Source organism: Chiloscyllium punctatum, chromosome 34, assembly GCF_047496795.1.
Source record: "Chiloscyllium punctatum isolate Juve2018m chromosome 34, sChiPun1.3, whole genome shotgun sequence".
Taxonomy (NCBI): domain Eukaryota; kingdom Metazoa; phylum Chordata; class Chondrichthyes; order Orectolobiformes; family Hemiscylliidae; genus Chiloscyllium; species Chiloscyllium punctatum.
This window is the reverse complement of record NC_092772.1, coordinates 65,799,074-65,819,967: the sequence shown is the minus strand read 5'-3', so window position 1 is coordinate 65,819,967 and position 20,894 is coordinate 65,799,074. Positions and strand designations below refer to the sequence as shown.

Below are 20,894 nucleotides of genomic sequence, written 5' to 3'. Positions count from 1 at the left end.
TTTCAATTAACTTTCTATTAAATGCATGGCAATCAAGTCGATCCCATAACTCTCAGACAAATTAGTTTCTGTAGAAGGGCTCTCCATCTCCCCGATCTCCTCCATCCTCAACTCCAACAGTACAATAATCTCACAGAGTCTCTTTGTGACTATTAATGAGACAATGTGATCAGCTGCTTCTTTCCCTACTCCTATGTCAAGTTGGTTCTTAATCTCCCCTTGTTGCAGTTATGATCCTGCATCATTGTACAGTGATGCTCGCAATTCATTTCTTGGCCAATCAGTGTTCATGATACTGCATGTAGCTTCTTACATATATGGCTTACAGTGCAAGAGTTTAGCCCTTTCCTTCCACCAACAGCAGTAGAATTGTACTCCAACAAAATTTACAGAATCACGGCCCAGCATATTCCCCAACTTGCCTCTTACCATCAAACCAGAGGATCAATCCTCATTCAACTGAGAGAATTCAGGAGGGCATGTCAGTAACAGCACCATGAATACCTAAAAATGAGGTGTTAACCTGATGAAGTTACCAGAGGACTACTTGTGTTCCAAGCAGCATAAGCAGAAAGTGATAGACAGGCAAAGCAATCCAGGAAACAACAGAACAGATCTAAGATCTGCAGTCCAGCCACATCCAGTTGTGAATGAAGTCAGAGCACACCTGGAGTTCTGAGGACAGTTCTCTTCAAGATATTAACCAACAAGAATGTCAGACTGGATTAATTACCATAAAACTCAAGTCCGTTTGATATTCATATATTTACAATCAGTGTTCAATTCACCAAATGTAGCTGAAGGTGAAGATAATCTTCAAGTGATTGTAACAGTGGAGACATCTGAATACTTGATCAGCAACTTAAAGCCTGTTGTGTTGAGATAGTAATAATTTTAAAGAGATTTTAAAAAGTACGGTGGCTGGAGTATAATGGGGAGCTGATAATGTTGTTTTAATCTGAAGTTAATTTAGGATTAATTAACAAATAAACACATGGTATGGAATCCCAGCCCCATGGAGTGCACATCCAGTTCCATGTGGGAAAACCAGGACACTTCTTGTCTGAGCGACAACCACAAGAACACGGAGGTGACATGGGAAATGTCAGGAACATTTGTTTGACTGCAGTTAAAGTACTGCACATACTTCTGATCCCCACATTCCAGGGTTGATGTGATCACACCAGAGAGGGTACAGAGGAGATTGATCAGAATACTTCTACAATTGGAAAATTTCTGCTCTGAGAAAAAATTGGAGAGGCTGGGGATGATTTCCGAGGAGGATGAGCTGAGATTTAATTAAAGTGATAAAATGCTGAGGAATCCAGATCGAGTGGATAGGAAGGAGCTATTCATTAACTGTGAGGTCAGAAACTGGAGGATTTAGATTGAAACTAATTCCCAGAAAGAAGGGAGGGAAGAATTCATTTCACTCGGAGATGGTGGGGAGCAGGAACGCATTGATGGGGTGGCAGAGGCAGTAACCAGCATCACATTAGAATAAAAGGACATGGATGTAACTGAGATGCTGGAACATGCAGGGCTGTGGATTAAAGTCTGCAGAATGGGATCATTGTGATTGATTTAACATTTCTCCAGAATATTAAAGTCAAGTCCAATTTGAGAATTTATGAACATCATCCGACCTGAATTCCAAATGTCAGAATAAATTTATCAGAAAGTTACAGCACAGATCGAGGCCACTTGGCCTATCCTGCATGTGTTGGCTGTAATAGAATGACCCAGGCTTTACAGCGTTCTGTACTCACCAACGAGAGCAGCAATTTCAGACTGTGTACTCTGCCCTCGATGTTGTTATAATCTGTTTTTTAAATATATTTATTTGACAGCTTGTTTCCTTGTTTCTTTCCAAGCCCTAACTCCATTCGCTGTGGCCTTGAGGGACTACCATTTCTACTGTTTAATCTCTCCTGCCTTCCCCCATGTGACAGACTGTCTTTTTATCCTTGTCTCACCCCCACCTTGCTCACAACTCATTACATTTCTGATGGTTCCCAGACCTCTGTGACTTCACTGCGCCCCCTGGGTCAGTGGCACGAGTTTTGAATTCTCTTCCTCATGAGATAATTGGAAATCTTTCTGGCTGCAGTTTCCCCCAGATTTTATTTTGAAAAAAAAGAGGATTAGCGTCAGAGGCATGTATTTGTGAGCCTTCATCCACAATCCTGAGCACTTAGACATAATATGTGACCCTCCCACAGATGTGCCGGTTTGATGGATTGGCCGTGCTAACGTGGCCTGTAGTGCGTAGGTTAGGTGGGTTGGGTTAGCCATGCTAAATGTGGGGTTATGGAGGTAGGGTGGGACAGCAGTTCATTGCAGACTCGATGGACTGGATAGTCTCTTTGTGCGCCTAAGGGATTCTGTAATTCTAACTAGTTGTGATTGTTGTAACATTTTCCTAAATCCAGGTTCATTCAACTCAGGTACACATGCTGCCTTTTGTGTTTCTGTGGATGCTCACTCAATCCTTTCCTTCTGTTTAACATCAATTTCACACTGTATGTGAGGGTGGGAAAGAATGTGTAAATATAAATACTCCAACCGAAACCCCTCACAAGTCAGGAACTGTTTCTGCTACTAGCATCACTCACAACAGGAAAATAAAGGTTCAGTCACAACTCTGACAGAAACACAGAGGTTATAATCACCAGGAAAGGCTTAACAGCTTAAAACTTTTAAGAAAAGAGAAGGCTGAGAGGCAACCTGGTACAAGTAGGAAGCTTTGTGTCTGTGTTTCAGAGATTAAAGTTGAAATCATTGGGTTGGAAGCATGTTTCATTGCCCCGGGTCATCAAAGGTGCTATCTAAATGTGCATCTTTCTTTCTGCCTATCTGTCTGAGTCAACAATCAGATGGATAGATCATTGTCTGAGTGTTTTCCCAAATCCCTGATTGTGGGGGGAGGCAGATTCAATCTCAGGTGCCAGCTGCCTCTAGTCCACCCACATGGGCATGTTGAAGAGCATGACAGGAGAATGGGTTTAAACTGAGAGTGAAATAGGAAGAAGGAAATAAACGGGATTTTTGGATCCCACGGGATAACGCTCCAGGATGAGTCCTTGTGGGCATTCCCGCAGTAACACGAGACAGCATCCCATGATGAGAGTTAAATCCGGGTGGCAGTAGAGGGAGCCACTGAACATGAGCAGGAGGTTTGTTCAGTCAGTAACAGTGTGTTAGACATGGAGGTGAAGTGAGCAGTGAGGGGAAATGTAACAACAAGCTGCCGATGGGTAACTTTCATTGGAACAGGAGGAGGCCATTCAGCCCTTCAACCCTGCTCTGCCATTCAATAGATCGTGGCTGATTTGTGGCCTAAGTTGCAATGTTCAAAACTCTCCAAACTCATCAATAAACTCCTCTGCAACAGGCAAGATCAATATTCAAACACGAAACATCTGCAAATGCTGGGAAATCAGGAACAAAAACAGAAATTGCTGGAAAAATTCAGCAGATCTGGTAGCATCTGTGGAGAGTGAACCTTTGGATCCAGTGACCGGTCAAGTGACCACCTGCAGCTGACCATTCTGCCTTTTCTGTAACACTCTCTGGAACAGGTTCTGGTGCGAGAGGAATGAGACTGTCAATAACAACTGAGAAAATAGGAAGATGTGGTCAATCAGAATAAAACACATTTTGGTCTTTCACTTTTAATTCAACTGCAAAAATTATTCATTATCATTTCAGAAATAAGATAATAGGCCAGAAATCAACTCTTCATGTCATTGGGTCTGGGAAACTGTATTAACTCTGACCTGGTCCAGTCTACATATGAAACTAGACACTGAATAACATGGTTGACTCTGAACCATCTCCTGGGCAGTTAGAATGGATGACAAATGCTGTCCCAGCAAGTGATGCCATGATCCCATGAACAAACAAAACAAATCCAATCGCTGTGGTTACTTGTGAACTCGCCGGTGTTATTAGAATCGGACGAATGGGAAGGTTTATGGGGTAAAGGGAGAATAATAGCATTCAGTGAGGTGATCCTTTGGAGAGCTGATGAGGCAATCAGCCTCCTTTTGCACAGTAACAATTCTGTGAATATTTCATTCTGAGCCCTCTAAGGAAATATCCGGGCAGGGTTTGTAAAGAGGTCAGATTGAATGAGTGTCTCGGTGAGCACAAGTGAGACACAGGTACAGAGAGGTTTTGGGATGGATTAAATTATATTTTATACATTTGCATAGTCATCAACATTACAGCAGTTAAAACTGGGAGTGTAATTAGAGCAGCAAATAAATATTAAACTTTTATGCAGCTAAAGGGGATGCTGGGTGAAGATACCGTAGTTAGTGCTTATTTTATTCCAAGCACACCAGCCAGAGAGCACATCCTTCCTGTATCTATCCTCTCGAGCTCTTTAAGATTTTTGTTCATTTGAAGTGTTTCATGTTTAGATACTCCAGAGAAGACAGCTTCAAACTCCTCAATCTCTCCTGTCAGGGCAATGCTGCTGTTAGAATTCAATTCACTGGTGCATGTTACTGACTGCTTCATGGACTGGAACTGACAATTGAGACTGAAAGGTTACTGTGTAAAATATCTTCAATGGTATTACCAGACGTGAGTGGTTTTAGGAAAATGACCTTGGCTTACGGGCATTGAGTGTCAGAGCACTTCCTGTTGTGGGGCATCCTGTTTAGATTCAATCTGTTGATAACTATTAGAACTGACTTGCACTGGCTCCGTCAAAGTGGTCAGAGCATTATGGCTGTCATCGAAGCTGGTAACAAACTTCTCATGGGTTAAAAATCATAAATGATAGAGTAGGTACGAGGTCTGATGGCACTGTTGGAGTATTGATGTTGTTGTTAATCACATTAACTCGGCTGGAGTTGACTGAATTTATATTGTCTCTTTCTGCATCTCAGGATGTCTCTCTGGGCAATAAGTCTCCACAAACAGCAACGTGACAATGAGCAGGGATCATCTGTTTTGATTTAAAATGTGATTATAGCACTGCTGCTTCACAGCACCAGGTACAAGGTTGGAGTCCAGCCTTGGTCAACAGTCTGTTTGGAGTTTGCACATTCCCCTAAGATTGTGTGGGCCCCCTCCAGGTGCTCTGGTTTCCTCGCACAGTTCAAATATTTGTGGGTTAGGTGGAGCAGTTGTGCGAAATTGTCCACAGTGTCCAGGATTGTGCAGACTCAGTGGATCAGCCATGGGAAATGCAGTGTCAAAAGGATGGAGTGCTCCAGGTGGGATGCTCTTTGGAGTTGGTGGGGTTTGATGGACCAATTCTCTCCTGCCACACTGTTGGGATTCTATTCTATGATTGAGGATAAAGCAGGGTGTCCTTGGAGAAGGAGAATGTGGTATGTATCAATGCTCTCGATGCCTTCAGACAGAGGTGGGCATCGCAGGGGATACAGTGCTTTATCTCCACTGCTGCCATCTCACCCCTAACTCTACTTAGAGTGGGAAGGGACCAAATCAGTCATTTGTAATAGCTTGCTTTGCCCGTAATGGGCTTTGTGTGTAAATATTCGATTGGTTACACGGGTGGTTTACTGCTGGTGATTATATATTAACAAAAACCCAAAATGGCGTAATGATGAACGTGGGAAGGTTGCTCAGTTGTGTGAGATAACACTTCTGGGTAGGAGAAATTGGGGGAAAAAGAACACTTCACAGCTCACAGAAGGAGAACTGAAAAACAGTTAAATCAAACCAAAGGTTCAGACAGGGAGGAAATATTTCCCTGGAGTTTGAGTAACTGGAAAGGGATGGTGTCTGGGAATACACAGGATTTTGTTTTACAGGGCGTTTGAAATTTTTAAAAACTGTTATATTCAGGTAGTTTCATTTCTTTTCTTTTAGTTTTATTTATTGTGGAATAAATAGCTACAATATTTTAAAACCAAATTCACAAACCTTGTGTTAAAGATAAATGTTAAATAAAATCCATCAAACCATCCCTCACTGAAAACTGATGTGGAAGTGCAATCTCCTGGAGAATTCCTGCCCCCTTCTTCCTACCCGGGCTCCATGACTATATACATACCTAGGAGATCGCAGCAGGAGACCATTCAGCCTTTCAATCCTGCTCCACCATTCAAGGGGAAACAGCTGACCATCCAGCTCAGTCTCCTGTTCCTGCTGTGTTCCAATCCCCTTTCATGACTTTACCTCGAAGAACTATATCTAAGTCCTCCTTTGGCTTCACTGCCTTTTGTTCCAGTGATGTTGCGGTGTTACTGTGTGGGTGTAGGTGGGGTAATGTGATGGTGCTGCCTCCTGGAGAATGCACTCAGCATCCCTCATCATCCTGCAGTAACATCAATTGGGTTTCAGCAACTAGGGATAGAAACCGTTTCCAGGATATGGGCATCACTGGCTCAGCCAGCATTTATACCCCATCTCTCGTTACCGTTGAGAAGATGGTAGTGAGCTGCTGTCTTGAACCATTCACAGTCCATTTGGCACAGATAGACCGACAATGCTGGGAGGGAGAGTGTTACAGGATTTTGGCCGAGTGATTCTCCATCTTTGATTCTTCAAATTCTGATTAACTTTATCAGGATCGGCACCTGATGTTGATATTTCAGTCTGCAAATCTTCACCATCTAGCACCCTGTATAAAGGAACATGCACAGATGAGAAACTCAGAACAGACTATTCTAGTTTCTCTGGAATATCTTTTTCCCCTTTCTTCCCCCAAAGCTGTAACCCTCCAGCCCACTTACTCTCTCTCACCATTCTGACTCTCCTACCCCCTAATGTACACCCTCCACATTCTCATGGAGTTGTTGATAAACAGGTCTATGCCACCACATCCCGTCCCTGGTTAGACTCTGCACCCTTTCTGGGTTCACTTCCTTTCCCTTCAGTTGCTGCAAGTCAATAATGTAACAGCAGAATGAAACAAAAGGAAACAGACAGGGAGGTGGCAGATCCTGGACAGAAGAGGAACCTTCAGTCTGGGAGAATGGGTCACATCCTTCTTTGTTTCTCATTGGTCGATTCCAGTGTTATGACAAGTTGGGAATGTAACTTGGTCCCATGTGGGTGTGGTGACACTTTGACCCTCCAACAGATCAATACTACAAGCAAATACGTTCCTCCTCCAGACAATCACAGTGTGAAATACTTTCCACTACTTACCCCAAAGCACACGCTCCAAAACACACCCACATTCTGTATGTGTGCAGTGCCAGGTTCACCACAAACGTGCGCTCCCTGCCACGGAATTTGGGAGTTGCAGTCCTCATGCAGCCACTGGAGCCCTGTCTCTGGAACGTGAATGAAAAGTGTTGGATGGAGGATGTTGTGTATCGGATCCCCATTCAGACACACGGGACATGTGGGCTGTCACTGGGATTTACTGAGACATCCGCTTAGACAACCTGATTTCTGACGTAAGGAACATAGATTCAGCCAATTGGGGGATAGGGAGGTTAATAAGGCGCAGTAGGTTTGAAGCAGAGGTGGCTCAGTGGCTAGCACTTCTGCCTCACAGCGTCAGGGACCTTAGGCGATTGTGTGGAGTTTACACATTCTCCCCATGTTTGCATGGTTTCATGCAGTTCACCAGTTTCCTCACACAGTCCAAAGATGTGCAGGTTAGGTGGATTGCTCATGCTAAATTGTTGATAGCGTCCATGCACGTGCCGGTTAGACAATTAGCCATGGGAAATGGAATGTTACAGGGAACGAGTGGATCTGAATGGGATGTTCATTGTAGGGTTGGTGTGGACTCAATGGATGAATACCCTGTTTCTGCACTATAGGGACTCTATTCTATTCTCATGAGGAAGAATGTACTTGTCAAAATGTGTTGTGAATCTGTGGAATTCCCTATTCAAAATGCAGTGGATGCCAGGGCAATGAGCCAATTATAATGATGAGATACAGATTTTTAATTTGCAATGAGTTGAAACGTGAGAGAGAGCAGGCGGGAAAATCCAGCTGAGACCGAGGTGAGCTCAATCATCACTGTATTACATGGTGGGGCTGGTTCTCCTGTGCCCAGTGCTTATCTTCTTAAGGTAATAACTGGAAAGCTGAATCCAAAACTCACCACCTTCACCAAAGGAGATTTTCGGAAAATGACAGATAGTCAGGTGGATTAGCATTCCAAGCTTAGATCGTGAGGAAGTGTGTAGGAGATAATGATTTTGCAATTTTAAACTGATGGGAGAGAGTGATTTATGGTTTTAGATTGTGTCATACATTCGCAGCGTCCAGAATACTCTGTTGTGAATATCTATCCTGTACTTTATTACAAAGCCAAGGTCTCTGACAATGAAAACCAAAACACCCAGGAAACATCGCCTCCCCTCGTAATCGGATAAAAGAATTCTGAGAAGTCTGGTTGAACTTAGAACACAGATGGAAAGCTGAAAGATTAGATCCACTCCCAAGATCCAGTGCTTAAACAAAAGGAGACTACAATAGGATGAGGCAGGAGTTGGCTAATGTAGATTGAAAACAAAGACTTTATGGTGGGAAAGTTGACGGACAGTGCGGGAATATCAAAACAATTTTTTTGAAATGCTCAGCAAAAGTATATATCAGGGAAAAGGAAGGACTGTAGGAAAAGGAATAATCTGCCGGGGGTGTCTGAGGAAATAAGGGAGTCTATCAAACTGAAATAGAATGCACACAGATTGGCAAAGACCAAGGAGATTAGAAAAACTTTAAAGATCAATACAAAGCGAGATGGGATTGGGGGAGAAAAGTGATGAATAACTATCCCCAGGGCCAGAATATCAGTTCACACTGCTAGAGGGGAACATATTGCCTCTGTAATTGTTGAAGCACTTAACTGTTACCATAGAGATAATCCTGATTAAATTAAAAATCACAGCACACTCCAAAAGCTTGTACTTCCAAATAATCCTGTTGGACTATAACCTGGTGATGTGTGGTTTTTAACTTTGTCCACCCCACCCCAACCCCGGCTGCTCCACATCAGAATCCTGACAGACAGCCCCACTGAAACTGAAGCGCCTGTCAGATACTTGAGGGAGCCACGGGGGCGTGGGGGAGGGGTGTGTGGTTTAACCACAAAGTGCTGAACTGAACTAGACTTTCTAACTGCAGTTGCCATGGAGATAATACTGAGAGACAGTCTCTATTCAAAGTCCCAAACCACAAAGGTATAAAAATGGGAGCGGCACATCGGACAGGCGGGGAGTTACCTGATGCTGCCTGGAGGTGTTCTGCATGTACACTATCCAGGTAACTGCCGTGTCTCATCAATAAAGACTCAAAGAAGACCTCTCAGAGTTCTGTGCCTAGTTATTCCTATCCAGCAGGGTTCAGGAATATGAGCACACAGCAGTCAGTCTTCATAGTGGAGGATACGAAGAACATGCCAGTAATTGATAAGGAGACTAAGGAAGGTGAGAATCTAGATAATAACCATTATCACGAAAGAGTTAGAGCTGGACAAGTTAATGGAGCTAAAGGTAGACAAGTCTCATTGCCCTGATGGAATACATCCCAGGATACCAACAGAGTTAATCGGAGAAATAGCAAATGCACTTAGAGTCATAGCATCCTGCAGCAGAGACAGGCCCTTTGGCCCAAACTAGCCCATGCCGACCAGAATGTCCATCCACGCTGTCCATCCTGCACTTGGCCCATTTGGTTCTGACCCTTTCCTACCCATGTATTTGTCCAAATATCTTTTACCTGTTGTGAGTGTTCCTGCCTGAACCACTTCCACTGCCAGCTCATTCCATATATGTACCACCCTCTGTGTAAAACAGTTGCTCCTCAGCTTCCCTTTTATTCTTTCTCCTCTAATCTTAAACTGATCCAATCAAGCCGTCAAATCCTTGAGTTCTTGGGAAAAAGACTGAGTGCATTCACCTTATCCATGCCTCTCATGGTCTTATACACTTCTAGAAAAGAACCCCCTCAGTTTCCTCTGCTCTGAACATAAAATCCTCACTTGTCCAACCTCTCCCTATAATTCAGACCCCTGAGACCTGGCAACATCCTTGTAAATTGTTCTGCACTTTTTACAGTTTAATAACTGAAACCTACATTACATTCATCATATTTCCAGTGTTTCCCCACGGCACTGGAACCGACGTGACAATGCCAATGGATTACAATCCATGACCGAGAATGAACTCCTTTACAACAATCCCGTTGTTTCTGATTTACATCTTCCGCAGTTCTTTTGGTTTTAATTTACCGGGAGTTTGTAATTCAGGTCCCACAGCCTCTGTCCCAGTCTCTGCTGTCTCTCCCAACCCCAAACAGTGACAGTGCACCTGCACAGCTCATCGACAGGTGTTGTCTTGCTGGCCACACCCCTCATTCAATCCCATTGGCTGCAGGACCGCACAGACTCTCCTCCCATTGGTCTGGAGCTGCCGTCAATCAGCCGGGCCCCATTGTGATGAGAGTGGAGGGCTGATCACTCTCTCTGCCCTGGGATGAGCTTCATCATTCACAGTGAATGGGGCAGTATCACAGAGCACAGGGCCTGGGGGCTATTCAACCTGCTGCAAGCCTGTCCCAAGTCCCCTCCCACGTGCCCATAGCCCCCCAAATCTTTCCTTAAAAAGTAAAATTCTAAGTCTGTTTCAGAATATCTGCTGAATCTGTGTCGTTCAGACTGTTCCAGATGCTCAGAACTTACTGAGTAAAATAGTGTTCACATTTTCACCTTGTATTATTTGCCAATTACTTGAAAGTAGTTACTAAAAATTATGACAGTGTTAACAATTCCTCTCTCTCTCTCTGCAAATTCAAGACCTTGGAACCAAATCTGCACCAGGTCGAAATCACTGCTTCACCTTCTCAGCTCCAAGGATAATTATCTGTGCTTCAGCTAGCTCTCCGCAAAATAGAGGAATGCATCTTAATTTATTAAGATCAAAGAAACAGACCTTTGGTCCAATTCGTCTGTGCCAACAAGGAATCCTAAACTAATGGATTCCCATTTACCATCTATTGGCCTGCATCCATCAAAACCCTTCCTATTCATGTACCCAATTGGAAGCCTTTTAAATGTTGTGATTTTATCAGCCTCCACTACTTCATCTGGTAGCCCCTCCCATACACACACCACACTCAGCTTGAAAACGTTGCCACTTAGATCCCTTTTAAATCTTTGCCCTCTCAACTTAAACCCAGGTGCTCTAGTTTTGGACCCACCTAACCTGAGGAAATAGTACCCCGGCTGCTCACCTTATTCACACCCCTCGTGATTTTATAAATCTCCATGAAGTCACCTCTCAGTCTTGGACTCACCAGAGAAAATAGCCCCAGCCTATTCAGCCTCTCCCTGTAGGCCAAATCCTCCAATTCTGGCAACGTTTTTGTAAATCTTGTCCAAACCTTTTCAAGTTTCACAACATCCTTCCCAGAACAGAGAAATTCAAACTGAAAACAGAATTCCAGACGTGGCTTAATCAATGTCCTGTCCAACCACAATATGACATCCCAGCTTCTGTATTCAATGCATTGACCAATAACGGAGAGCATTAATGGAGTCCCATTTGCCAGCGGTTCACCCTTATCCCTCTAAAACCTTCCTCTTCATGTACCCAAATCAAATGCCTTTTAAATGCTGCAATTGTGCTAGCCTTCACCCCTTCCTCTGGCAGTTCATTCCATACTTGCAATGCCCTCAACATGAATAAGATGCCCCTTAGATCCCTTTTAAATCTTTTCCCTCTCACCTTATGCCTGTACCCTCTCGTTCTGGACCAACCGAACTTGGCAAAATGTCCCTGACTGCTCACCTTATCCATACCTTTATGATTTTATAAGATCACCTCTCAGCCTCCAACTCTCCAGGGAATATACTCACAGCCTATTCAGCCTTTCCCAATAGCTCAAACCGTCCCAATCCTGGCAAAATCCTTCCAAACGTTTTCTGAAACCTTTCAAGTTTCTCAACATTATTTTAAGAACAGGGAGATTGGAACTGAAAACAGAATTCCAGAAGGGCCTTAATCAGTTCCCTGTCCAGCCACAATATGACGTCACAACAGCTGCATTCAATGCATTGACCAATAACGGGGAGCGTACCAAATGCTGCATTCACTCCCTTGCTTACCTGTGACTGTACTTTCAAGGAACTAGGAACCTGCACTCCAAGGTCCCTTTGTTCAGCAATGTTCCCCAGGACTTTACCATTAAGTGTATAAGTCCTGCCCTGATTTGCCTTTCCAAAATACAACAGCTCACATTTATCTAAATTGAACTCCATCTGCCATTCCTTGCTCCAGTGGCCCATCTGATCAAGATCCTGTTGTATTCTGAACTAACCTTCTTCACTCTCCACTACATCTCCAATTTTGGTGTCTTCTGTAAACCTACTGACCATATCTCATATATTCACACCCAAGTCATTTATTTCAGGGCCCAATATCCATCCTTGCAGCACATTGCTGCTCACAGGCCTCCAGTCCGCAAAGCAACCCTCCATCATCATCCTCTGTCTCCTACCTTCAAGGTAGTTTTGTAATGGCTTGCTCTCCCTGCATTCCATGTTATCTAACCCTGCGAACCAGTCTGCTTTGTGGAACCTTGTTGAATGTCCATATTAACAACGTTCACCGCCTGGTTTAATCAATTTTCTTTGTCACTTCAAAACACTCACTCAAGTTAGTGAGACCCAATTGTGCATGTACAAAGCCACATTGACTCTCCCTGATCATTCCTTACTTTTCCAAACACATGGATATCCTGTCCCTCAGAATCCCTTCCAACAACTTGCCTGCCACCGACTTCAGGCTCACTGTTCTCTTGTTCCATGGCCTCTCCTTACCACTTTTAAAAAAAGTGGCACCTCACCTGTCGCTATCAACGATACAAATACCTCAGGAGAGGCCCAACAATCACTTCCCTAGATTTCCAGAAAGTTCTAGGATACATCTGATCATTTTCCAGGGCTTTATCCACATTGATGCGATTTAGGACATCCAGTCCCACCTCCTCTGTAACACGGACACTTTTCAAGTTATCACTGATTATTTCTCCAAACTCTCGAGCTTCCATACACTTCTCCAGTAAAAATGACGTGAAATATTTCCATATCTTTTGCACCCCCTGTGGTTCCATAGACAGCCTTGTTGACCTTTAAGGGGTCCTATTCTCTGGTCCAGTTAATCTTTTGTCTGTGATATATTTGTTTAATCTCTTTGGATCCTACTCCAGGACATCCCAGAAAGGCCGACTTCAAGGACTGTAATTTTCCTCTGACTTGATCAACAATGCGCTCCAACACATACCCTCCACTTCCCGCACCTCCGCCTTTACCCCACCCCTCCAGCCACAATAAAGAATATAACCCTGCGTTCTTCACCTTCCACTCCACTCATCTCCAGACGCAGCGCATTAACTTCTGTTATTTCTGCTACCTAAAGTCAGACCCCACCACCAGAGACATATTTCCCTCCCCACCTCTATCTGTGTTCCGCAGAGACCATTCCCACTGCGCCTTCCTTGTTCGGGCCACACCCTCCCACCAACCCACGCTCCACACCCTTGACCCTCCCTTGCCGCCATGGGAAATGCGGACACACCTCCCCAAAAGGAGCTTTTCACATCAGGCAGAGATTTGCCTGCACATCCCAAAACCTCATACTGCATCTAGACACTATGGGCAATATAACATGGTTGATCCAACTAACCTACACATCTTTGGACTGTGGGAGCAAACTGGAACACCCGAAGGAAACTCTTACAGACACTGGGGAGAAAGTGCCAACTCCAGCACAGACAGTTGCCCGAGACTGGAATCAAACCCAGGTCCCTGGTGCTGAGGAAGCAGCGCTAACCACTGAGCCACAATACTGTGGGATTTTTGGTGCTGATGCGCTGCTCCACTGATACCTCAGTCACTCACCCTGCCTCATTTCCTAACAGGCAGCGATGACGGAGTGAACTTATCGCTCGACAGTTAATCCATAGACCCAGATAACGTTCTGGGGACCCGGGTTTGAATCCCATCACGGCAGATTTTGGAACGTGAATTCAATAAATATCTGGAAAAAAATCTAGTGACGACAAGAAGTCCATTGTCAATTGTTGGAAAAACCAATGTGGTTCACTCATGACCTTTAGGGAAGGAAAATGCCATCCTTACCTGGTCTGGTCTGCATGGGACTCCAGACCTAGAGCAACGTGTACCAGCCTCTTAACTGCCCTCTGGGTAAACTGCCCTCTGGGTAAACGCAGCAATAAATGCTGGTCGAGCCAGTGACAGCCTCATCCTGTGAATGAATAAAGAAAACAGGTCATGTTTTGTTCCTTCTCTAGCAGGTACATCCTACAAACTGACTCTGAAATGTTCTCGTACACACTGAACAAATACCTTTCCATCCAAGCCCTTAATACTACAGCACTCCGAGGCCATGTTGGTAAAGTTAAAACCACTTATCATTGTATCCATATTATTCTTACAGATAACTGAGGTGTCCTGGTAAAATTGTGTCTCAATTCCCCGCTGACCATTGGGAGAGAGTCTATAATACAATCCCAGTAAGATGGTAATCCCTTTCTTATTTCTCAGGACCAACCAAATAACTTGCCTGGATGTACTCCCAGGAATATCCTCCCGAAGCCCAGCCATTATGTTATCCCTAATCAAAAACACCTCTCTCCCTGCTCTGTTGCCCCCTTTCTTTCGCATCTGTATCCTGGAACATTAAGCTGTTCATCCTATCCATCCCTGAGTGATGCCTCTGTAATTGCTGTAATATCCCAGTGCCATGTTCAAAACCATACCCTGAGCCCACCTGCCTGACCTGTCAGGTCTCTTGCACTGAAATAAATGCAGTGCAACTGGTCCGTCCCACCTCATTCTGTGACTTGCTCTTGCCTGCCTTGACAGTCTGACTGGTGAACAGTACCAGCCTCAGACTCACCTCTTTTCTCACTATCTCTTTAGGATTACCCCGACTCCCTCACTGGTTTAATGCCTCCCGAGTGGCACGAGCAAATCTCCCTGCTCTTCAGGGCCCCATGCTTTCCCCTTCCTATGCCATTGGTACCAATGTACAATGACCTCCCACTGGTTATTTTCCCTTATGAGAATATTCTGCTCCCTCAGAGACATCCTTGACACTGGCACCAGGGCAGCACCACCCCATTCTGATGTCTCACTGTCAGCTGCAGAAACGGCAGACTGTGCCCCTGACTAGAGAGTCCCCTATCACCATCGATCCTGTGGAACTGGATATACCTCACATTATGTTAGAAGCCAGTCTCAGAACCAGTAACTTGACTGTCAGTGCGACTTTCCCCTGAAAGTCTATTACCACCTACATTTTCCAAAACAGAATACTTGTCTGAGATGGGGATAGCCACGGGAGACTCCTGCAGTACCTGCCTAGCACTACTCGCTTTCCTGGCGGTAACCCATCTACCTGACTGTATCTGCAGTATTCTGCATTCCTGACACTGCCACCTATCACACTCCCCGGCTCCTGTCAATTCCTCACTGCCTTTAATCACTCCTCCGCAAATTCTTGTGATCCAACAGGATTTGCAATCACACTTCCTTCAGACAATCATCAAGATTATTGAAACTCTCCCTAATCTCCCACATCCAACAGGAACAGCACGCCACTCTACAACAGGCCAGTTCTGCGCCTTCACAATCTACAGACCAAGACAAAGGCACAGTCTGACTGCTCGAAAAATACTGCCCGAGAATATCTTAATGCTTACGTTTTATATCTTAAACATTGAATCAAGAGACCCTAAGATATTAAAAAGAAATCTTCACCGGACTCACGATTGTAGATTAAATAAAATAAAACCGACAAAGATTGATATTTGAAGAGACTGAAACTCACTGAGCTGATCCCCGGCTCTGAGTATTTCCAAGGGTGAGGTCTCTCTGAGGCCAGCTGTGAAATGTCACTGTTTCTCATCTCTGCCCACTCCATTTCCAGAGAAGGTTTTAACTTCACAGCAAGTCAGCTCAGAGAGGTCACTGCTTGGTTTTATTCACTGGGGGTTGCCTTTGCTGCCCAGACCAGTATTTATTGGCCACCTTTCCTTGTTTTGGAGAAAGTGGTGGTTAACCGCCTCCCTGAAATGCTGCAGTCCATGTACACTACAGTGATGTTTGGACAACAATCCCCCTCTGGCCCCACAACCCTCCCTGTCTCTGTAATCCCCCTCCGGCTTCAGAAATTACATGCCCGAGGCATAAGATTTTTATTTAGATTAATTTTTGTTGAATAAACTGGCCCAAAAAAGTGAAATATTTCACTCCCAAACAAATTTCTTTTGATTGACCTTTTGGAGAGGCTGACACATGGACGTTACAGTATTTTAACTCTAATTGTACACGCAGAATGAAGGAAATTTCTTTTAAACATTGCTAAAAAGGGAGGCAATGGCTTAATGGTATTCCTGCCAGATGAGTGATATGTACAGTGTTCCGAGGATTAGGGATAGAATCCCAACATGGCTGATGGCAGCATTGGAATTCAATACAATTTAGAATGGAAAGGCGAATGATGACCATGAAACTATTGTTGATTGTTAGAAACCCATCTGGTTCACTAATGTCCTGTAGGGAAGGAAACTGTTATCCTCACCTGGTCTGGCCTACATGTGACTCCAGACCCACAGCAATGTGGTTAACTCTTAACTGCCCTCAGGAAAAATACTTTAAAAACTGTTAACAAATACTCCGCAGGTATCACTTAAAAACTGGCTGTTCCCATTGGGACTGTGAATTTCTGAAAGGCCTGAACTAAAACGGAGTTTCAGCTTCACCTTCTCTCTGTCTCACCTCACTCTGTTTGCACCCAACTCCAGAACACTCTCATTGAGCCAAGCAGCCCTCACAGCGTAGCCGTCATTTTCATTGTCTGCTCACACCTACACTGCCCTCAGCCTACTGTACTGTCCCAATGCATCTCAATGGGAGCTCAGGGACAGCACCTCATCTTCCAATTCAGCCCTTTGTAACCCCAGAGTCAACATGGACCTCAGTAGTTTCTGAATGAACAGACAGTTGTCAGAAGCTGGAACATTCCACCTGAAAAGGTACTGGAATTTGAGTCCAAAAGGAATTTTAATGGGAAGTTTACAGCTTAACATCATGGAGTGGGTGATTGGGTCTAAATCTGAGAGTTCTTACAAAGAGACGAGGTGTAATCTGGATAAATCTGTGCTCCCTCTCAGGCCAATACCTCCTTCCTCTGCTGCAGGGCCCAGAACAGAGCACATACCCAAAGGGTGACCCAACCATGAATTTGTACATCTTTCTGCTTAACAAAAATATTGGGGATATTTTCCCACAAACAGATCAGACAGACTTTCTCCTTCCACAGTTAAATGCCAATTATATTCAGATCCTGATGACTCCATTGACTGTAAAAACTTGCTTTTGAGATCCCAGCCTCAATTATTCTGATTTAATATCCTATGAAATGAATTCACAAAACAAAACTCACACAGTCAGTACAGGAAGTATATAAAGACATACTTTTTTCTTGGTATGTGCTTGATGTGTAAATGCCTCTCTTCAAATCGCACCCCCCCTCTCCCCCCCCATCCTAGGAAGGGGACATGCACATGCGCCTCACTGTACCTTACCCATAATAAAGATGGCGGCCATATCCCAGAACCTGTCACCGCCTGAGGGCCGCAGCCATTTTCCCATCTGCTGCAAACGCGGGACTAAGAGTTTCTAATTCAGACTTATGAACCGCACAGAGGGTAATTAAAATTTCCCAGTCTAAAGTGCCTCATTACCTCCCTGACTCCGAGGCCACTCTCCCCTTCCCTGTTTGCATCTCCCACATTCACAAACTGCCGAGTCACGTGGCACTGCACAGGCAGAGTTACTGGTGACGTGTCATCCCACTGGCCACGCCCCTTATTCACTCCCATTGTTTGGATGACCAGCTGGTTCCACTTGGTCCACCAGTCCCATCATTTTTTCCTATTGGTTCGAAGCTTCCACCAATCAGCTGGACCCCATTGTGAGGTCAGTGGTGGGATCCTCCCCCTGTCTGAATCAAACAGCTGCCTGTCACTTTAACACATGAGCCTGTTCCCTGGCCAACATCTCTGTCTCATGCTTACTGCAGTGTTCCAGTGAGGCCAGAACATACCAAATGGCCCCATTATTTCAAGGACTGCAATTTCCCCTCCCATGTGGTCAATACCACCCACGAGATCTCCTCCACTTCCTGCACCTCTGCCTTTGAAACCCACACATCCAACTGCAACAAGGATAGAACACTCCCCTAAGTCCTTACCTTCCACCCAGATACAACACATCATCCTCTGCCATTTCCACCACCTACAATCAGACCACACCACCAGATTCTGAAGGGGTTTGACAGAATAAATACTGATGTGTCAGAGAGTAAATACTGAGAGGGGAGTTTGAAACCAGATTCTGAGTCAGTCACAGAATCAAGGATTCTGTTTCGGATTCGTCACGTTTAAGGCAACACAGACACGGGTAAGGGGTTTCAGTAGCAATGGAGCTGGGGTGAGGAGGAGACAAACAATGTTTAAGAGATTGGAATTCCTGGTGTTTGGGATTGTGGATGTCTGCATAGTTCCCAGTGAGAGGGAGAGGCTCAGCAGTAAGGGAAAGGAATTTGTCAGGCAACGGGTTTAACCACTACAATGTTTCATTGGAGGAAACTGCACCTAATCGAGTAGTGGGAATGTGGTAAGCAGTTTAATAACTGAGTAACAGTGGAGTAATGGAGAGGGATGATGGGGAGGGAGAGCTGGGCATCGTCAGTGTACATGTGAAACCCAACATGGTGCTTTTGCACAATGTCACCTCCTGGTAGTATGTACGTGAGACACAGAAGGGACCAAGGACACCAAATGCAAGGAATTCAGAAAGGAGTTGGAGAGTGGAGATGGAGCAGGATTTTGGGAGAGAAGGACATAACCAGAAAAGACAGAACAAGGAACAATATCTGTGAATCGGTGAGGGGGACTGATGAGGAGGAGGAGGAAAGAGAGTTGGAAAGTCTATAGTTTAGTGAGATTAGGGTAAAGGGTCAAGGTGAGCTTGGATAAGGCTTGACAAGAGACTGGAGGAAGATGTAGGTTTAGGACAAAAACCAGGAACACCACGTGAGGCAGTTTGGCTCCGTGGGCGAGTGGGATGGAGGGAAGCAGCAGATCGGATTATCTCAGTCTTAGTGACAGAGAAACTCCATGCGCGCCAAACTCTTGTTGTTGGAGAGAAGGATGGAGGAGACAGGATGATGGACAGTGTTTCACAAAAAAACAAAACCTGGGTAAGTGATATTTAAAGCGAGTGAACAAACCTAATTTATTTAAATTTTATCCAAAATATTAAAACAAACGACTGAAGTCCTGGTTCGAATCCCATCTTGGCAGGTGGTGGAATCTGAATTCAAGAAAAAATAACTGGAATTAGGAATCTCCTGATCTCCATGGAACCATTGTCAATGGTGGAAAAAGCCCTGCCAACCTGACAGTGGCCCAGCCAGCTACTCAACAAAGTTTCAACAAAGGAATGAAACTGGATGGACCACTCGGCATCTAAGAAGGCACCATTTAATACAACCACAGAATCAGCCCTCTCGATGGTGCAACGTCCTCCTCACTAACATCTGGATTTTGGGACCAAAATGTGCAGAGCTGTCTCACAGACCAATCAAGGAACAGCCTGACATAGTCATACACACAAAATCAACCCTTACAGACAATGACCAGACACCACCATCCCCATCGCAAGATATTGAGATTGTGGTGATGGAAAAGCACAACAGGTCAGACAGCATCCGAGGAGCAGGAGAATCGACGTTTCAAGCCTAAGCCAGTCATCAGCCTGACCTGCTGTGCTTTTCCAGCACCAGACCCTTAACTCTGATCTCCACCATCTGCAGTCTTCACTTTCTCCTGAAATCTCTGGATATGTCCTGTCCCACCGGCAGGACAGACCAGGCAGATGTGGTGGCACAGTGGTCTACAGACAGGGAGGATTTGCCCTGGGAGTACACAGCATTGACTCCGGAGACCAGGAAGTCTCATGGCTCCTGCTAATTACCATGTACCATCCTCCATCGGCTGATGAATCAGTGCTCCTTCATGTTGAACAACATTTGGAGGAAGCATTGAGGCAATAAAATGGTGTCAAATGTACTCTGGGTACAGGATTTCTATATCCACAATCAAGACTAGCTCTGCAACAGAATTACTGACTGAGCTGACCAGGTCCTAAAGGATATAGCTGCTCAACGGAATCTGCAGCGGGTGGGGAGGGAACCAACAAGAGAGAAAAACATACTTGATCTCATTGTTATGAATTGACCAGCGGCAGATCCATCTGGCCATGACAGTATCGGTACGAGCGACCATCACACATTCCTTTTGGAGACAAAGTCTTGCCTTAAAGTTGAGAAAAACCTCCATTGTGTTGAGTGGCACTATCACCGTTCTAAATGGGACAGATTTGAAGAGATGGAGGATCTCAAACTGGGTATCTATGAGGCACTGTGGGACATCAACAGCAGCAGAACTGTACTCCAGCACAATCTGTAATCTCATGGGTTTGTAAATCCTGCTCTCACCCATCACAATGGACAGGAAAGGAGGGCATGCCATGAGCAGCACCAGGCAGACCTAAAAATGAAGTGCCAACCTGGTGAAGCGACCAAACAGAACTACCTGCATATCAAACAGCATCAGCAGTAATCAAAGGAGCTGAGTGATCCGACATCCAATGGAACAGATCGGAGCTCTGCAGTTCTGCCACACCCAGTTGTGAACGGTGATGGATAATTAAACAACTCACTGGAGGAAGCATCACAGATATCCCCACCCTTACTGATGGAGGGGCCTCACACACCCATGCACCAGATAAGATGACAGCATTTGCAGCAATCTGCAGCCAGAAGTGCAAAGTGGGATGATCCATCTCA

The 20,894-nt window shown here is 44.8% G+C and overlaps 1 long non-coding RNA gene across 3 annotated transcripts in view; it reads right to left on the bottom strand.

The window, feature by feature from the left end:
- LOC140458921 (uncharacterized) overlaps positions 1–20,894 on the bottom strand; it is a 50,815-nt gene that overhangs the window by 11,938 nt on the left and 17,983 nt on the right. For 2 of the 3 annotated variants that reach the window (XR_011953749.1, XR_011953750.1), the window contains 3 exons: positions 14,093–14,219; positions 7,138–7,265; positions 4,186–6,607 (listed from right to left, as the gene is read on the bottom strand). This is a non-coding gene — a long non-coding RNA (uncharacterized lncRNA). Of the gene's footprint in view, positions 1–4,185; positions 6,608–7,137; positions 7,266–14,092; positions 14,220–20,894 lie in introns of those variants that run through there. The other variant, XR_011953751.1, reaches the window with a different exon arrangement.